Here is a 5,794-nt window from a genome sequence, read left to right on the forward strand (position 1 = left end):
GGATAATTCAGCATGCAGATACAGTTATTCAACACTCCTTGCACTTATCATTTGAAATGTTTATCCCTTGGCACACCTTCCTAGGCTTGCCAACGTCTTATTATATTTAGTAAATGAATACATAAGACTATTTCAATTAACATCAAATTTACATCACAATAATTGTGATTCTAAGAATGTTTTGTAAATATACAATTTGCTAGAATGTTGTTGGGCTTACCTCACATGTTTCTTGTTTATCTTCAGAAATAATGGGATAGCTATAGCAGACAGGGCAGTTCACAGTAGAGTGCACATACTGGATAACAGTGTTCTTCAAATCTGACTTTGGTGGGCCTGTAGAGTTTAGCTCATCCCTAATCATTTTTTTTTTTACTATTGATAGAATCCTGCTGTTCTTCTTTTGTGTTGCAATCTTTTAAAACTTCAGAATAAAGTTTTGAATTGTAAAAATCTGCTCACATCTCATTAATTTCCATTATTTGTATTGACAGGCAGGTGGCTAAAAAGTGTAGGTACACTTAAAGTTTGGGTATATTTAATTTGTAGCCTTATGCTTTGTTATTTTAGCACTCACTCGTCCATGAACAGGCTACACTCAAATAGTGTATGCTGATATCAGCGGACTGTGCTGATGACAAAAATCATGTATTTACGCTGTGAACTAGTGAGTTAATCCAATCTAAAAGGCAAGATAAGGTAAGATAGAAATGAAGTACACTTAAGTACAATCTTGATACACTTTATTTTACGTAGCTTATATCTGTGTAATGTTATGTAGTTGCAATGTAATTAGGAAGTTAATGCATGTATTTAAGCTGTGAACTAGAGAGTTAATCCAAACTAAGGTACATATGAATAAGGTTAGATAGAAATGAAGTCCACTTAAGTACAGTCTTGATACACTTTATTTTACCTAGCTTATACCCGTGTAATATGCAAACATTACTCTTCAAAACTAATTCCTGTATCTCCAAACTGGAGGGTGCCAGAGTCGAACAGGAGAGCCGCATCTCAGAGCTAGAGGTTCTCTGCAAAGATATCGTTGCGGCCAATAAGGCTCTACACTCTAAGCAACAAGATGACCTGGAGGGCCGATCCCGTCGGCAAAATATAAAAATTACGGGCCTGCAAGAGAAAGTTGAAAATGGTCGTCCCACTGAATTTATGCAAAAGCTGATTCCGGCTCTTCTGGGAGATCAACATTTTACAAATAAATGAATGCTAAAAGACTGTTGTATTTTAATTGTTTAACTTTTATACATTGTTTTAAAACTAATTTTGAATACTCCAAATGTGATTAACCCCTTGGGGTCGGCGGTATCGCCGGCGAAACCAGCTCGCTTTTTTTTTATCAGTTCAAAAGAGATTGATTTTGCTCTGTTGACTTTGATATTACAAACAAGTTTCATACATCAATCGATTCTGTTAAATGTGTATTATTTTTGTGTATACTCACAATAAAAACAAAGTGTTGTGCTTTTTGCCAAATAAAGAAAAATAAACACGAATCGAGTTCTGCCTTCTCTCTGTCAGTGAAGTCCATTCTGAAACGCGTCCGAAAATGAACAATAACTCAGCGAATACTCAGTCAAACAGGCATACAGACACACAGGCATGAAGCTTGAATTATCTTCTTTTAAATGAAGTAATTTATAAAAAAAAACAAATATTCTCAGTTCATGTAATCTGTAAGAAAAGAGCGAGATGTCAGTCGTTCTAATCTCATCTAATTATTTTTAATGTGACCCCGCCCACGGTGAGCGTGTGCTATTCAAACACAAATGACTGAGGCAATCCACGCAAACCTGTGAACGCCCCCATATCAGCTCGAGAAAACACCAGTTTATTCAGATCATTACTTGTTTACATAGTCTCGCAGCGCTGTGAGGAATAATAATAATGGAAAATGTACCTCAGAAGTGCGGGTATATCAAGGAGCGAGCTGAGGAATACTGTAGTATGTTTTTTTTTCCTTCTCAAGTGAATCGTGTTTCTGTGTGTGAATGAATGAACGGCAGAGATGCGCTGTTTACCACAGCTCGGAAAAAGACAGTTTAAATTTAAATCGCTTTCTGTGTGTGAATGAATGATGATGTTTTAGCAAACTGTATTGCATACTGAGTTGAGTAAAAAATCGACTGAAATATGTTGAAATAAAATGTAGGCTATTTGTATAAGCAACGTATTAAACTGCAAATTAACATTTATATGCCCTAATATTTCATAAAAACAACATTATAGTCAAGCGAAATATGAAAGACAACATTTTGTTGACTAGATTTGGGTACAGTTTTTACTGTAGAATATACTGCCACATCAAATAAGCATTTGTTTAGCAATTTCTGCTCATATGTTATATATATATATATATATTAAATACTATTTTTGTCAAAAATAAAGTCATCAACTAAGATGTTAGCTGTTCCAATGTTGGCTATATTCAAACTAATGAATACATTTGATAAAATGTAGGCCTATAATCTTTTTTTTTTTTACAAAGAAAGTACACTTGAAATATTGTTGAAATTGTAATTATTGTTGTAATTGTAACCTTTTTTAATAAAATAGCAAAACATTTACAAGATAGATGTAAGCAAAATCTTAAATGGTCAATATAAGTCTTCTTCTAAATATATCTTTTGTCCTTGCATTGTGGCTCAGTCAGTGTCACACCTGAATGAATGGCTCATTATGCATAATGGGTGGGACATTGGTGTAAACCAACCGCATATTGGCTTTCCAAGCAAAACCTGTTTTACACAATTTAAATCAATGTATTGTTTTATGTGAACGATAAAGCAAGACTATTTTCACATAATTTTGAAGCCAGAACTCGAAGCGACAACATCCGTTAGTCAAAAGTCTTATTGACACATATTTAGTATGAGTTTTGTGGTCTTATTTCAGCAACTTTCATTTTTATTTTTTCCAATAACCACGCATAAACATTATTCTCTTAAAAATACAAACATCTACATTCATGTTGCTCACATATTATGGTAGCCCTGTTTGTGCTATATAGAGTGAATTTACACCTTTTCCATTATCATGTTTATAAATAACTGAAAAAAGCACAAATGTCAGGGCATGTCAAAACATCCCAAGGGCCCCAAAATCACCTTAGACCCCAGAGGGTTAAAGTACACATCCTGATGAAAGGGGGTCAAACGGGGAGTGTGGGAAAATTCCCACGGTGCAGGTGTCAGCCCATAAGTGGGAGGGATATGCGTGGGAAAATTTCCCACAGTGTACATGTGTACATTCCGGAAGTGGGAGGGGTCAGGGAGGGGGCGGGGCTAGGCGTGGGAACCTTTTTATGAGGGGCAATAAATCATTCAAAAGTGACACATGGTGCACTTATAACTATCTCTTCCGCGTTTGAGGTACAATATAAGATGTTGCAACTCCTCACCATCAGCATTAAGTGCATGTCCATCAACAAACTGATTATTTTACTTGTACTTAATTATTTAACAAGTATTTTTGTAATTTATTGCAGTGAACACGTGGAAATTGTATCAATAACAGTGCATACATTAGCCGAGCACTAGCGTGAATGACTGATGAAACATAAACGTTTGTAAAAACAAATCTTGCTCTATTCTTAATCTTTACTCAGAGTAGTGAGAACGATAGACAATCTGCATTAATAATAGACACCGTTTTAGGTAATAGTGTCCCAAAATTGATTAGCAGAAGTATTAATAATGTGAATTAACCAGTTAGCAGGAGACCAACACAATATAAAACTCAAAACTAATTATTTTGTTCATCATCTTTCAAGAGCAAGCGGTTTGCGATTCCTGCATTGAACTCAGAGATTTGAGCAGTCATCAGTGAAATAAAGGGAACACAGCAAAAGATTATACTGCTGTGATATCATAGTAAAGATTCATTTTGACCAGATTCTTCAAGTTCTCGTCCTAAGGCAGGTAAAAAAAAACAAAAAAAAACTGGCTAATACCTTCACATTGTAGAGCACAGCGTCTTCTGGACATGATGCTCTTCAGTGTCCACAGCAATCAGCTGGAGTGTTTAAAGGGGGGTACAATGGTGTTTCGTGTATTCAGAGTTGTTTACAGTGTTAAAGAGATGGATTCTCATGCTAAACATGGCCAAAGTTTAAAAAATATATTTTGAACGAATAACGGAGAATTTCTGTGCCGAAAATCTTACTTCCGGGTTGGTACAAGTTTCGGCTGTTTTTTTTAGACGAGAGTGGAACTCCTTATATGAGCATTTCTCTCGGAAAAGCACACCCGCGCACACGTTGACCAGAGGAGAGCGAGACCGCGCACATCAACGCGCTTCAACAGGAAATCATTGGCAGCCCTGCATAGGTTTTATAAACAAGATCCAGTTCGACGCCGGATTTGCAGATCGTCTAATGCTCAAGGATGGAGCAGTCCCAACGATAAAGGTTCACGGTCGTGCATGAGTAAAACTGCTTCAAAACTGTGTGTTGTTAGCTATCGGCACTCCGCCCACACAGCACGCCTCCAGCCGCTCCGTTTTTTTCCGGAAAGACTCGGTACAGCCTATCTTTCTTTTATAAATAAAATTGGAGATATGAAGGATGCAATACTACTCCTCAAGATTAACATGACATTAGGTGAAACTGTGCATGTTATGTACCCTTTAAGGGCGTTCAAGTTTTCCCTGGTGTCTGCGCAAGCAATACTTGGGCGAACAATATGCTAATGTTTCGTCTTGACGTCACAACGAAACGGCTTATGACTCATTTGAAAAACAATTCATTTCTTTGACTCAGAGTCGATTCTTACATTTGAAAGACAATAACTTTTTATATGGTGCACTTTCAGATGTAAAACTTTGCAGGATGTTTTCATAGAGCTATGTTACACACTACATATGAAAGGTCATTTTCAAAAATGCATAATAGGGGCCCTTTAAAATTGGGCAATTCCAGCGTTATGGATGTGACATTTGCAGTAAAAACTTGAAATATAAATTCTCAGAAAACGCATTTAATACCAATATATTGAAATGTCTGTTGATATCTCCATAGGCTACTCCCTTAATAAAGGGGTCCAGACATTAAAAAAATATCAGTCTACACATGTATTTTTATGTTTAAAATGAGGGAAATAGACATGCATGCATGGGTGACACAAAAAATCTTTAACTTTTGTGTGGCAAAATATTCTGTGAATTACACTGTGCAAACCAAAAGTAGGCTAATACTACCCACCAGATGAAGAAGTGTCAGCTCTCCACAGAACATAAAATATTTATTTTATTTTATTTTTCGTGTTCGCATTTATGAGGAAAAAACAATGTTACGCACGTGTCAGTTCTCCGTTACGGATGTGAGTGCTCTGAAAGCGGCATTAAAAGACTGCTTTAAAACTTTCACAGAGACCTCAAACAGAAAGCACAAAGCCTTTCTTTAAAGTGAATTCCGTTTTGTATTAATTATATCTTAATTTTAACAAATGTTTCATTTCCAATCCAATTGCCTGAATTTAATAAATAAGAAGTATATATAGCAGACAATATAATCACAACAGAGGAGCCAGCGTGTGAACTGGAACTCATCTCATAAATGAACCTAAACTCAGCGTATAAGGTACTTGCCTCAAAGACATGTCTACTTTAAACAGAACAATTCAAAACGAAAGAAAACAGACTACTCTCTGCTTATGTAATCCGTATGAAATGTGCATTTCTCTCTGACGCGCTCACCACTGCGAAGATCGCGGGTCAGCATCGTCAACTTCATCTTTGCAGCTGACACTGACACAGAAAACACTTGTTTATTAATAAACAA

Source organism: Squalius cephalus (assembly GCF_949319135.1).
Source record: "Squalius cephalus genome assembly, chromosome: 9".
NCBI lineage: Eukaryota > Metazoa > Chordata > Actinopteri > Cypriniformes > Leuciscidae > Squalius > Squalius cephalus.